The sequence below is a fragment of the Sitodiplosis mosellana genome, unplaced genomic scaffold, assembly GCF_009176505.1.
Source record: "Sitodiplosis mosellana isolate CC-2019 unplaced genomic scaffold, AAFC_SMos_1.0 Smas_scaffold_6197, whole genome shotgun sequence".
In the NCBI taxonomy this organism is placed as follows: Eukaryota; Metazoa; Arthropoda; class Insecta; order Diptera; family Cecidomyiidae; genus Sitodiplosis; species Sitodiplosis mosellana.
In genome coordinates this window covers 295,798-311,516 of record NW_022601438.1, presented here as the reverse complement: position 1 = coordinate 311,516, position 15,719 = coordinate 295,798, and the positions used below count along the sequence as shown (strand labels likewise).

The 15,719-nt window shown below is 37.6% G+C and overlaps 1 protein-coding gene across 1 annotated transcript in view; it reads right to left on the bottom strand.

Annotated features, from left to right (window-relative positions):
• The window catches only part of LOC129577481 (sorbin and SH3 domain-containing protein 1), a 98,744-nt gene that overhangs the window by 76,759 nt on the left and 6,266 nt on the right, over nucleotides 1-15,719 (bottom strand). The gene's annotated exons all lie outside the window — the stretch shown is intronic.

The window sequence follows — 15,719 nt, the reverse complement described above, 5'->3', positions numbered from 1 at the left end:
ACTGACTGCACTTGTCAATGGTCGTCGTCGTCGTCGTCGTTGTCGTCGTCGTTGTATTTTCTCTTTAAATGTGCACCAATGATGCGCATTGTCTCGCAGCTGGAACGAATAGCCGTTTGAATAAAGTATTTTGATAACAACAACCATAGAGGATTTTTCGTTCGAAAATACAACATCCCGGAGTTCGGCACCCGACCACTGACTCCCTCTCACAGTGATAAGATAGAAGAGGTCAACATTGACGGATAATTCCATATGATCGATGGTTGGAAAACAATGCCATAAACGGAAATGCAGCCACATAGAACTCTCGACCAATGTTGTGGTTTTGCCGCAAGATCCAATGGCAAGTGTCAGCTTTCGAGAATGTGCTGGTTAAAACGTCAATGATGAGAGTGCCTATGCACACCATCGACCAGCCAAATGTTTACAAATGATATTTATTCGAGATAATGTTTATGTACTCACTGAGTACTACTCAGTATGCGCACAATCGAAAAAAAATTATAGAAAGGTTCCCTGGCTGAGCGCATACACACCAAACCAGCTAACATATAGTCAAAGGTGTTAAAATAATTAGAAAGCGCACAAACAATGACATTCGACCAAAATGCAGCAATGGAACACACGCAGTGTGTATACAAGACAAATTAAGAGATAATTTCAGATCTGATTAACAACAATGGACAATTCAAAAATGACGTATTTAACGCAATGAAATCGATTACGCCGACGGAGAGTTCAATGAACTAAATAACGCTCGTGTTAACGTACAGCGGAATGACTTGGATAACGATTTTACGTTCACGTGATACATAATTGATTGTGATTTCGGTCGATTTGAATGTACTTGTACATATGTATGCGAAGAAGGAAAAAAAAGTGAAGAGGGAAAAACACATGCGATCGAAAAATCTCAAGTATTTTTATAACTTCCTTATGTTCGTTCGAAGAAGTTGCACGAAGGGCTTGTGATCGATTCCGAATGGCTCACATTTTATGGTGTGTGAGAAATGTGTGTATTTGCCGTAAGTGATTCAATTGTCAATTTGAATTGAAGCGTTGAATCGATTGAGAGACCTGAGAAATGTCGGTGGGTGTGAAATAACGATGTGATTTGTCAATTCTTTTGCCAGCAAACGCATCAATTCATCGAATTAACCCCATAAATTCCGTACTGCGATAAAAGCCTATATGAACAATGTTATTATATTTGACAATATTTGACTCGATGTCAATGACGATGTGGCAGCGCCACCTATAGAGATTCCTTATTAAAATAAGTGGAACTATTGAGTGCGTGCATCATATCGCACGTAAATTTCCAATATGGCAGCGCCCATAGAATTGAAAAGTTAACCAATTTCGTAGTCACAAATTATCGCTGTACGATAAATTCTTTTGTAATTAGTCAGCACCATTTAATCGACATTCAGCATTCACGAAGAAGAGATAGAGTAAAAGTGGCTCTTATCGTTTATTCAAATTAGAGTGATTCATTTTCAAAATCACGTCAAATGTTGTTTCACATCAAATTATAAATAATTTCAACATCCGAAACCAATCTCACATGTGATAGTCATTTTTTCGGTAAATTGGAATGTTTCCGTGCGCCTTTTTTTACGGCCCTCAAAAACTATAATTAAATATCCATATGTAATTGGAGAGCTATGATGATAGATAGAGTTTAATGACCCGCTATATTGGCCCGGTTGAAATTCGTTGTTGGTTATGTAAAACCCAATTTATTTGTAGTATATCCTTATTGTTATCCTCTATTGACCTTTTGAATAGATTTTCTCTTTATTAGCGCTTTCATTCAAACACTGAAATCATGTCGCACATAAAATAGATTAATCTAAAATCGACAGAGAGAGAGAGAGAGAGAGAGAGAGAGAGAGAGAGAGACAAAAAAGAAAGATAGATAAAGAGGGAGCCGCTTACAAAATCCAAATGGTTTGAAACTGTGAAAATCAAATTGTCTGACCAGGCTTCGGAAATTGACCACTACATTGGTCGTTTATCAATTCAATATGCAATCATATTTCAATAATGATTTAATTTAATGTGGGTGTGCCGCGGATAATTTATGCACAGATTAATTACGGTCGAATTAGATTGCAATCTCAATTATTCAATTTTAATTACGTTCGCATTAAAATTCGACCGAAAAAGCCACGATCCCATTGATTAGATTGTGCAGCTATTGAAATCATCAAACGGGGCTTTCGAATAGAACGATGCAATTCGATCGAATATTAGATGATTATCAGTTTGCTTGCTAATGGTTCTAATTCGGCCCTCTGTCTATCCGCAAAGGATTAAAAATTGAATTTCACGATGCGAGCCAATTGAAAATTAATAACAATCATAGCTTCGGATTTTGTTCATTCGAACGTTGTTTCGTGTGTTTTGATGGAAAAACGATTTGCCAAATCGATCCACCATCGGGGATCTGAAATGTGGTAGCTTGTGAGTGACAATAAACGTTAAAACCATTTTTCGATATTTCACGACAACTGTTTACACAAACCCGAGACCCCAGTGGTTGCATAAGTCAAATTGAAATTCGCCTGGATTCGGAGCAAAATCAAAATTTAATGATGAATGTCTCGGCGGTGAAAATGGAATTTGTGCGGTTTTTTTTCTCTTCTGATTCTTCTCTCGAAACCGGCACAACGTTACGTTACCTTCGCGTCAGCAACAACAGCGGGTGCACTTACACGAATTAACCGTTTGAATCGAATTTTACAACTGCATGACAATGAGCAAAAATGCACTTTGTCGCTTGCATTGGAGCCCCTGTCTCCGTTTCCGTGCTCTCGCTATCGCTATATTGCACGCTTTCAGCAGTGGATTCACTGGCGTAATGCTTCCAATGCAAAATTCGTCATGTATGTTTGTGTAAGCATTGTGTACCGGTAAGCATTCGACTTGATTTTACTTTTTCTTTGCATTTTTTTTCTTCTCTGCATTGTATTTTCTCTCTCGGTCGCTCTCTATCGCTTTCTTTCTATTTTTTCTTTATTTGTTCTTTCTTCCCATTTTCCTCGGGCGGCATTAGAAATGATTATGTTACACGAATAAATTATACTTCAGCATTTCTTTTAGTTCGATGAAATTTTTTCAACGCTTTGTGCTTTGTCCCATCTATCTGTCTTCATTCAGACTATTGAGCACACGACAACGTTTAAATTGAGAAGAAGAGAAATAAAATACGAAAACGAGATGAAAAGCAACGAATCCGAAATGAATGCCAAGAGAGGTGTATCAAAAGTTGCGAATAAGTGTGTTTTTGTGTATGTATGTGTCTAAGTGCACGAGCACGAGCGTTTTCGTCTCTTTTCGGCGATGAGAGAATGCAGCGGGAGAGTGAAATTGCACATTACTTTGACTGTTCATGTACTTTGGCACCAAATCGGTGCTGCGGCTTTGTGCACTGCACTACTGTCATCGTAAACCACAGCCGTGCTGTGAGTTATGTGCGCATTTGCAAATATATCGCATCACTATATCTGCTCAGCATCACAGTTGAAGAGTCGAGTGAGCGAGAAACAACGACGACAGAGAGACAAAAAAAATACATTAAAAAGCCAGATAAATATTTAGCCTATTCATTCGCGTTGCATTTCTGTTTCGTTTCGCTTTTATTCAATCAACATCAATATCTTTATGAGACCATTTTCATCTCGCTGATGTGTGTGTGTGTGTGTGTATATGTTTTTGTTGCTCCATCTCCAACTCTACGAGTTTGCAAACATTCATTTCGGTGTTGATTTTCATGGAAAATCCATTGAAAAAACGTTATTGTTTATCACTTTGTTTGTTTGAATTTAGCAAAAACAAAAAAAATTTGGATGTGATGTGATCTAGAAAAAAGATTGAAAACCAGCTGTATGCAAATCCACATTTTTGAATGTATGTGTAGTTTTTGATTTGACTTTTTTTCCCGGCCAGATCATTTCGAAATATTGAGGTCAATATGGTTTTGTTTCATTTTAATCTAAATACTGATGTCAACCTTCACCACCAGTGAAGGTCTCAAACTCATAGATGACACGATCATTGTGTTTGTGCCAGTGAACTTGAGCGTTTTAATTTTTATGAGTTCATGTCCAGGATCATGTCTGGAACGATATTCATCGTCGTAAATTGTTCCGATTGTACAATTGCATTGAAGGAAGCATGTAGAACATGCATTTAATCGTTGAACACAGGGCGCACACAATTGATTGACAATGACATGAACCGCCACGATCCAATGAACGGATGGGTTAAATGCCTAATTATTTTTTTTCCCTCCACATTCACCGTTTCATTCCACAAAATCGCACAACTGATAACCATCGCACGAAATGGCGATGTCAATGAAATGCATGAAATTCGTGAGCGACAAATTATTGTGGCTTTTGGAAAATTGAACCAACACAAATAATGAATATTTTATCGTGTGACACATACACACGGGCTAAAGCAAACCAACATTGAGAGTGTTGATTTTATTCAAGATTTCATTACACAAAATTCTACGACCACTATGAATATTTGATTGAATGTGTAATGCACATCACGAATGTCAACAATTCTCTCGGCGCGTCACTTGAATGTGGTGTACAGCTGTTGTAAAGGCGCTAAATACACCGATGCTTTTGGAAAGTTGACATGCTTGTCAATGTAGCGCGGAAAATAAAACGACTTTACTTTTTGGCGAAAATAAAGAAAAAAAAGAGACGGAGATGGATGGATAGAGAGAGAGAGAGAGAGAGAGAGAGAGAAACAAGTGTCACCTCTGAAATATCGAATGAGAGATCAAATAAATATTTAACAGTGCTCGAGCAATACGAGATATTTACACATGAAATCAAGATTCCGAAATTGCTTTGAATATTTCAAGTGTGAATAGTTTAAACGATATGGTGATTCTCCTCAAGAACTGCACGACATCTTCAAAGCAGTTGGTATTGAACGCATCGAGAGAGAAAAAAACCTTCTCCAGATTATTGAAACGTTATTCGTTATGAGTGGCTACCGCATTCATATTCAATGGTTATAATACCTTGGTTTTCTCGACAACCGCGCTCGCACATATTTCTTCACACACACAAACACACACACACACACATACGGACAGACACATACGGACAGACAGCATTGGAAGTCCTTCGCATTATGATAACAAATGAGCCCAATCAAATGTCACTCGTGTATATAAATACCACAATGTCGGTCTCTTAGCGTTGCTACTCTTTTTTCGTTGTTATTGTTGTTGGGTTTTTATTTTCTATTATCATCAAATTCATCCGACTATCATCTTGATATCGATGTATAAGTTCATAATGCGTTTATGATGGCATTTCGAAATGTTATTGAACTTCATTTTGTGGTCAATGTGCACGCGGCGAGCAAAAATCAAATGCATTCACATTGTTTCGAATTTCCTCCCGGCCCATGCATCTTTCACTCTGTTACTCGCCAATGGTTTTGTGGTTGAACAGCACGTAGGCAACCGAAAATTAGAAACATCATCACTGGGGCGTTATTCTAATCCAAACTAATTCCCGATTGTAGGCCGCCATCGCTGCTGTTGCTACTGCCGCCACCACAGCACCGCAACACACATATTACGGATCATCAGACTTAGTTATGTGTAATTAAGATGCCGATTTGTTAATCAAAACCGCTTGGAAACGGCCATAATTTTTGCTCAACTTTATAATTAGCGAGTTGATATTCGTTTTGATGATGATTCGTGATAAAAATGTGATTTCGACGACATGCGCTTTTACAAGCTGATCATTTGATAGACGCAAAACCAGAAATACTTGATTAATTGAGTAAAGATCACCAGTCGAACGGTCAATTGGAATGGGATTTCAAATGGCGGTACTGCCGTTGCTGCTGTCTTATGTCATCGGAATTTGCATATCAGAACGAATAATAGTTTGAACAAAAATGTGTGCCACTGTATTCAAAAATAGAGATAATTTGTATGCCAAACTAATATTTACAATTCGGTCGTTCCTTGGAGATCGTATCACTAAGAAAATAATCTTGTTTTATTGTTTAATCAACAAATAGACGCGACGCATATTCTATTAGGCGCTAATTTTAACAATCATGTGTGGCTTTTCTCCGCACTCTTGCACATAAACCACACTAATAAATATTAAACAGGGCGACAAAAACAATGCGCACAGACCTCATGTGCCATGGTAAATGCCAGTGTCAAACAAAACCTTTTTTTTATTTTTATTTTTTGTCTGCAATCACTTCATGTGTGTGAAATGGTGTTTATATGCGCGAGTGTGTCTGTGTGTATACAAAGATCGCTTTCAATCTCATTTTCGAGCGCGATGTAGACAAAATGCAAAATTTTCAGCGAAAACTATAAAGCAAAGCATTTGTGTGTGTACAAACGGCTTCTTTGTTTCGCACACGTATCCGTTCTCTGGCCATTAACCAAACGTAATTAAATTAATTCCACCGAAAATGAATGGGTTTCTATTGTATTCCAAATGAACAACGTCATAAGTAGTTCAGATGCCGACGAGGATGGTGAACAGCACAAGCGATTGCGAACAAATGTGAAAACTCACACAAAAAAAAATACCAGCCATATCCTGAATTTATTATAAACAATGTCAGCGGCAATGGAAACACTGGAGCCAACCAAATCATCAACACATTCACACACATATGAACAATAATATATATACACACTTGGTGATAATTATATTTCCGTTTTGTTTTGAATATGAACCGTGAAAGATGCGCGACGCTTCAAAAGATTTCAAATGATTTGGGTGCATGTAAACGATGTCATATTTTTCGTCATTTCATTGGAATTCCAGTCGATCCGGTGGGTTGTGGTAGCCCAAAACGAAGACGAAACATCGATCAACAAAGTGTGCCTCTTGCTGTTTTAAAATGCTTCAAATTCTTCGTAATGTTGGTATGCTTTTTCGGTTGAGGACGCATTGAATTTGAATTAGATGATCATTATGATTTTAACGCCTTCGGAACTGGATTTTTCTGTCTTTACATGCATTTTTTTCCCTCCTTCTCTTCGCATTCGTCTTCGTATCTATTCTTATGGTTTATATTGGTGATATTTGATGGATATTAACCATTCGAAACGTTCTAAGCATATCAACCGGTATTTGGTATGCAAGTGAGACATTTTCAGAGATTTTGTTGGCTCGTTATGTTGTAGTGATTTCTTTGCCGTGTGTATTGCGCGCTCATTTTTTGTCTTCGTCTTCTTTTTCGTCTTACTCATTCGATGGCCTGGTGTCATATTTCACGAGAAAACGAATTGCGTTTGTTGGGTGCATGCGTGTCCATGAGAATGCCGCGACTGGGAAGCAGTACAACTTAACATTTGACAAGAGAGACATATCGAGTAAAAGATATTATTCACGACCTGCACATGTGTTCGCATTGGCTAAGAATATGTATACATTCAAATGCATTAAGGTTTATGTTTAAGGTTACGTGTAGTGCGAGTGTTTAGGCACACGCACGCACCCACCACACAAAAATATGGGAAATCCAGTCAAATCCGTTGAAAAATTTGTACTTTTACCCGTTGTCACAATGGTCAAAATTTTCTATAATTTTTTTCTTCTGTTGTAATATTCTGATTGCCGTATAGTTTTTTCCTCTCAGATTTTCATTTGTTTTCCATTTTTCAAATGCTACTGCGGTGACTGAAATAAACCCAAATGATATTCCAAGCGACAAGCGCTTGTGGCCTGTAATACAGCTCAATCGGGTTGAAGGAAAATATAAAGCATTACCGATCAAAATGCTTTGGAATATATGTTAAAGTGACATAAAGCGAGTTAATAGCAGCCGCATTTTTTAAATTAAAATTTAAATAAAATGAAGTTCGAAATAGGTATTGTGTGTGTATGTGCTGGCGCAAGGGAGATAGCGGCGTAATAAAAAAACAAGCTGTAATTATTCATGGAATAAGCTTCGGCATACATGAAATTCATTTATTATTCTCTTGCTCACTTTTATTGGTGGAATTTTCGTCAGATCTGTGTGTGTGCATGTGAGTGTTTTTTTTCACTCGTTTTTCCTCACAGTGGTATAAATGTGAATTTATTTTAATTATTTTCATTTAATTTGATATGTTAAAAATCCAGCCGCGGCAACGCTAGCAAACAGAAACAATGAAAAAATTCGCTTAATTATTCGCGCGCGTTCTCATGTTTACAGGGGGATTTGGAAATCGATATATTCATTTCATCACTATTGGGTTAAAATTTGCAGTGATATGCGACCACCACCATCACCACCGCCGCTGTCAACGCCTGCTTGATAAATGAAGAAATTCGCATCGATCATAAGCACAATTGTCACAATGGATTTCAATCGCTTCATTCACGATATTCTTGATCATTTTTTATTTTATTACGATGTAATATTATAATCATATAACGATATTCCGCAATTTTATGCGCCGCGAAATAAACGCATGGTGGACGTTTTTTTGTACTAATAAGAAAATCAACAATGCAACCGGATGAAATTATTGCCACGATGAAGTTATAGGAAAAAAATACACCATCAGATAGAATATATATTGACATTGTTATGACCTTTTTTTCAATTAAAAGCAGAAACCAGATTTTAAATGAATATTACAATTTTTTTGCCATCAATTTTACTTTGACCAGAAAAAGTGTTTATGTGTTGGATTTCGAGACCATCTGTACCACATGATCTGGCATTAGGATATCAAATAAATGCATTTATCTGTGAAATACTTTAGGAAAATCTCGTTTTCATATGGTAAATTGGGCCAATTTACAGCCATTAACATTGATATCGTAAATCTCATAAAATGAGTCAAAATGTTATGATAATATATTAAATGAAATGCGTGCGAGTGCATTCGAATCAAAATTTCTGACAGAAAATCATTTGTTCTTGTTGCATTTCTCTCTTTCTCAGGTTCATTTGGTTTGTGAGAATTTTTCTGTTTTCATTTTGAACGTACGGACAAACCAGAAATACTTTGATGTTGTCTTGTCCTTGGTGCAAAAATAAAAGAAATTTGCAGACATTGAACAGACAGAGAGAGAGAGAGAGTGAAGGAATAAGGCGAAAGAAGATATTCATAGAAAAGCACTCACAGGCGCCGCTGAGTGTTCAGCTCGACGAAAGTAAGTCGAGTAAATGATTAAACTCACTTCAATAACCACGAAAAAAACGATAATCACAGTCAGTATATCGAAACGCAATTGAATTAAACCGATATTCATTCCTATTGCCCACTCGTGTGTATCCTGTGTGTTAGGAAATATTCTCTGTAATTTTTCTTTTCGTTGTTTTTGTTGATTTTTCGACTTTTTTTTTCACTCTGTTTTCCACTTTATGGGATAAAAGCGTTCCAGGTGAATGACACCATAGAAAATGTGTATATGTCAAACTGAGTTGGAAATGGAAAAAAAACCGTATACACAAACGTAATTTACACCACGAGCATGCAAATTGTAATCAAATCTACACCTTAACTGTGAACGTATTTTTTGTTCTCGTTTTGGCTGAAAATCCTGCAGAAGAAAATTGGATAGGAATCTGTCAAAGGCACTAAGTGTCCGAAAAAAGCTAGTTCAAGTGGAAAGTTGTCTACAGCTAAATTGATGTACAAATTGAAACATTCTACTGCACCTAAAATCCGGTAGGAAAAAAATGTTTCACCGTTTCGAAATTGAATTCGATCCGTTGCACGATTTTTTTTTTTTCTTCTCCTCACTCTTTCTCTTTCACTTGATGCAAAGAGATAATTGCTGCCACTACATCGACTGTTCGCGATAGTCTATATGAAATGTTGTTTTCGGTGTCGTTGAACACGTTTACTCACAACACCAAAACATAAACACAAAAGCGCCGTAATTTGGCGGAACGTTCTGCGAGAAAGCCAAGTGTGAGTTCAATTTAGAATCTGTTGTTGTTAATGTTCAATTTTGTTATTGTAGTCGTTTTGTTTTCATTCACGACTAGAGAGCACTTGCACTGTTTTCTCACACCTCGCACGAAAAATAAAAATTGCAATCGGGAAGAAGGGTTCGCGGCAATTTTTTCAAACGTCTTCTTCTTCTTCTTCTCTCAAATGAATTCCGTTGCTATTTGCGCCAGTGAATTCGTGATCGAAGTTACGAAACGGGAATATGCTTTGGTATTTCGAAATTACTTGACTGAAATCACTGAACTAACACACAAACGCAAATGAAAAATTTGCACAGCTGAATTACCATGCGCAAAAGTTGTATTGAACGTGATCTCGTGCAATGCACTACCTGATTGATTAAAATTGAAATAGCACACACACACGCAGTGCGGTCTATGGAGAAACACAAATCACAAACAATTAAGATCAGTAATAATGATACTGTAAAATGCAAAAGCGAACGAAAAAATAACACAGAAGAAAAAAAAATTGACTGCGTGGAGGATTCAAGAACACATGCGCACTCATTTAATAACGCGGCATAACTGAACTGAAATGACTAATCTCTGTTATCCAAGCAAGTAGTATTTCGATGAACGAGCCACAACAACAACGACAATAGCAGCAACCGCGGCAGCAGCAGCAGCAACAACAACAATAACAGAAACAGTAAAAACGCAGAGTCAATGTGTGATCAGTGCTGTTGTTGATGTTGTTGTTGTTATGACTGTTGTTGTCACGCTGCTCATGCCATACTTTGAAGCACTAGCACGATGTGTGTATTCCTCGCGTACAGAGAGGAGAAAAAAAATGAAGAGTATAGGTTGTCGTTTGCTGCGTCTTTTTTCCCTATCTGGTTGTCTCTTTTGTCTCCGAAATGATACCGAACACAAAACATAGATTATTGTGGTTTTCGGCCATTCTCACACATTCTCAACGTCGTTTTTCCCGTACGCAGAGAAAGAGAGACACCGAGTTTTGTTTACCCATTCTTTTTCTATGGTTTATTTTGGACAAACAGACACGGCATACATACACGCGGCTTGCGCTCGCGATGATAGAACGACTGAACACGTAAAAATCAACAACAACGCAACACACAAAAGCAATACAATAATCCAAAGCGCACCACAAATGAACGAATATGGCATAAAAATTATATAATTTAATGAAATCCAGTAATAAACGAAAGAAAGAGTGAGTGAATGAATGAATGATTGTAGACGACAACACAAACAACAACAATCGAACGGGAACGCTATACACGCTGAGAACGGAATGATAAGTGTTCATGACCGTTTTGCATGGATGTGTAAGTTCAAAAGCGTGTTGACTGTTGAATACATACGTGAGCGATGAGCGGCCCGCGAGAACCGTATAAATTGTGGGAGCGAATCGCAATCGAAAAATTCGTTTGAAATCGAAATTGGCCGCCGGTTTTGTTGGTGTGTGTGTGCCATTCGCTGGTGTACAAATGGTGAATGCAAACATATGGCTTATGGGGTCTCTCTGAGAAATGACTTGAGTTATAAATTTGGTGTTTGCATCAAAATCAAATATAAACAACATTCGGCCCAATGATAAAGGTTCCATGCGAGTACACAATTTCTGTTGGGCTGACGGGACGAGCCCAGAGATTCTCTTTGAATATTCACTCTATCGAATGCATTAATCGAGATTGGAAATAAAAATTATACCATATAAGAGAGAAAAGCGATAGCACTCTCACTCGCTCACACACATGACGAAAATGAAAACGAAGAAGAAGAAAAAAAGAAAAACCGAAATAGTATACAATTTAAATCCAAACAAATCGAATTACGCACCCATCGAACATTGATAGTTTAAATAGTTAAATGGCATTGAACATGTGGCTCGCGGCTCACTATACAACACGACTTCTCTCCCATTCACTCTTTCTCTCTGTTTCTTACTTTGTCACTTTGCCCTCCCTCTGTATTGCCGTTCGGTGGCTGTTTGTCAATGTGTTCTCTGTTCCGTGCAGCCCAAATGCATGTCGAGTGTATGTGTGTGTGTGTCTGGTTAAAAATTATTATTGTTCCAAAGTCGATGTAAACACACAACTCCATGCACAGCACACACCATAACAAAGAAGCGCACATCATCAGTGCGGTACATTTGGTGATATGCATTTTATTCAACGATACTCTCATTCTCTATCTCTCTCCATGCACATACACTCCTTCGCGTCGCGTTTTTCATTCAAACAAACCATAAAAATCGTTTGCGTTTTCTTTCTTTATTTTGGCATTCGCATTTGCTTTCCCGCTCGGGCAGACACTTTGTTTAAAACCATTAGCACATGAACATTTTGTGGCGTATCGTCGCATGTTTGTTTGTATTTTTTTTCCTTTCAAAAAGAATAAAAAGAAACTTACGAGGGAAAAACAAATGGTATTTTCTTTTTTCCGCGTCAAAATGTAGAAAAATAAAACTGAATCTATGTATATGGTGTGGAGCACATTGTGAGCGGCTGTTGAAATTGTGATGGTGCTGGTGCTGGTGCTGGGTTTTTATGCAATAAATAATGTTGGTGTGCACCGCTTTGCGCGCCCAATTAATATGTATTATTGTATTGTGTGCATACGATTCTCTTAGTTCTACGTTGTTTACGCATATAATGCGATTCTATTCCGTTCCGTTCTATCTCTATGTCCATCTCTTTCATTTACCGGTTGCCTCGCGCGTTCGTTTGTTCGTACACATTCATTTTCGGTCTGAAAAATGGCTTGTATTGTCGCCAAGCTTGGTTAAAAAAAATTTTTAGAATAAAATACATCGGATTTCCATTTTAATTCGATTTGTGTTTGTGTTTTTTTTTCTTCTCTTCCATCCACTTGCATCATGGAAGCACAATCAAAGGAACTTTCGTCTAAAAATCGATCGCATATACTCTAAACAACTTGATTCGATCGTTAGACGCGAAACTCTACCAACATTCTAAATGGAATCCTTCCAATCGAATGAGTTTTCTAAATTGTTAAGCATATCAGCCAGAAGTTAAATGGTTACTCAATTTGAAATTTATGTACATCGCATCGACACACTTCATGTTACTACTCTATGCAAATTCCATCGTAAAATATTTCGAAAGTACTATGTATGTATTATTGGGCGCATATTTGAACGCATATTTTATTGCCATGAGCACATATTGTCGTGTTTCGTACAAGCCATAAAATATGAATGTATGCATGTATAACTTTGTGTGCTAAGTACATACTATGTATGTGATCAATTTTCGCTCGACTAAAGCAGCATCATGTGCATCCCAAACGGAGAAGTAATGATTAATAAAAGTTCATAATTAAAGATCATGTAAACGAGAGAGGCAAAGAAAAAAAAATTGGCGCAAGCGATGTTCGGATATTTGATACATGCAGCGCGACAAAAAGATTCGCTCACTTTATGATGTTTAATTACATTTTACAGTTGCGAGAGAAGGATAGTGGGAACGTGTGCGCGAGAGAGGGAGGGAGAGAGACTTTTTTTTACCCAATTTCAAATTTAATGCGCTCATTCATGAGCCAAGCTATTCTGCAATATTCCATTTGTTATACACTTTTCGCGCGTATTGCCTGTCGAAGCTGGATAAGTGAATAAGTGAATCTCTTGGATGATTTCGCGTAACAAATTCGTTCTTGGAAAACTGAAATTCAAATTGTACGTTGGCATTTTGTATTCTTTTTTTTTCCATTCGTATGTGTGATGACTAGCAGCAGCAGCAACAACGAAACAGAAATAAAAATGTGAACAAAATAATACAATTATGAATGTGGCTGAACAATATTTTCGGGCCCATCGACAATTTACGGGCGTAAAAATGCGATACATAAACGACAGTGTGAAAGCAGTAATTTACCTAAAAATAAATTCGCACACACATTGAACTGAGCGAACAATTTTCGATCCCATTGAGGCGTATCGATGTTGATTAGCGTTTTTGTCATCAACCGTACATAGCCTGTATGGGACAAACGAATGGGAGCGAGTGAGATGGAGAGTGAGTGGGAGAGAGAGAAGAAAAGATGGGCAGAGAGGGACGGAGATGCTTCGTATATACCAACGAATAAAATTCGCGCACGGCACACAATGCAAACAATTGAGCATGCAAGTGAATGCGTGGCATATTTTCATATAAAATGAATTTTAAAACCCATACACAGAGTCAATCGGGATGGGAAAACAGAGAGAGAGAGAGAGAGAGAGAGAGAGAGAGAGAGAGAGAGAGAGAGGGACGAAAAAAACTGAACGTAGCATTTGTAAAGATCCGTTCACTATTAACGACCCTACCCACTTTTATTCAATTAAATAATTTCTCTTGGCTGAACTCTGTCTGTTACATCAGCATTCGATTTATTCGCGTCGATCCGACCAAAACTAGCTTTCAGTCAAGTTAGCTTAGTCAAAATGAATAGCTCTAGCTAATTTGATCCGAGTGAAATTGTCTTCTTTTGTTCCCATTGGCAATATATTTTGGCGTGCTTGTACCATCACATGACGACTTTTTGGAAATGTCGCGGCGCACATTTGAAATCGTCATACATGTGAACAATCGACATACAAACACAACAACATTTTGTTGTCGTTCTATTAGTCGATTAATTCGTTTTTTTTTCTATGTCGCTTGTTTTGTACCGATTACTGTCTTTCTGCTGCCCATAATTTTGCTGTCCAGTCATGGAATCATGAGCGCGGGAGTGAGTAATAATTAGAAAGAGAGATGAAGCTTTCGTTGTTTGTGGTCACAACATGGAATATGGCAACCATCACATTTTCGTGTTTTGATTTTTTTTATACCGATGTTGCGTTCCTGTTGCCCATTCACAACCATTCTAATGTCTTCATATTTGTTCCATTTTTTTCGAATTCAAATCGGTAAATTTTACTATGCGGTCTTTATCGGCTCTTTCTACCAATTGAACTGAACGTCATCATCATACATGATGATATTCCATCGCATTATGTAGGTGGTGAATAGAAATTATTTATTAGCCAATGGCCACATTCATTTCCAAAAGAACAACGCGTTAGTGTTTTTTTTTTCTTTTTCTTCTCTTTCTTTTCTTTCTCGTTAGTAGAAAGTCGATTTTGGGAGTACTATCGAAAACCGTAGGATTACGGATTTTAGTTTTGTATATGGTGAAAAAGAAACCGCATCGATTAGATCATTGACTTTATCGTGATAGTTCTTTTGATCTGATGATTGGCGTTGAGACGTTCAGAGGGCGAGAGTGCACTTTGGATTACAACAAATGTGATGATTTTAATATGATGTGTCTTGAATTTTCGAGAATGAAACTGATATTCTAATGCCACTGACAACCCAAAATGATAATTCTGTGTCCACTGTGGTGTGGCCATGTTGAGTTGTCATCAACGACTTCCAGTCGAACAAATCGAATCGAGGCACAGCCGCATCTCTCTGGTAAATTCATTCGGCAATGAATTAGCCGTGGTGATAACGTAAAATCAAATCACCAGCCACTCATCTCTTTCTCTTCCACTACGATCTGCATCGCAACAACGTCGTGCTCTGACTAAAATAACAAAAAATTACATTAGAACATGCGGCAGAGGTTGATTCTCTCGAAATATTTAGGAACTTAATATCGTATGGTTGGTTGGTTGGTTGGTTGGTCGTTCGGTTGGTCGGTGGCGTTTTCGTCGAGACTTGCATGTCTTTGTGGTCGGTTATTTGAATTTGAATGAAATTTGCATTTCACTATTTGGT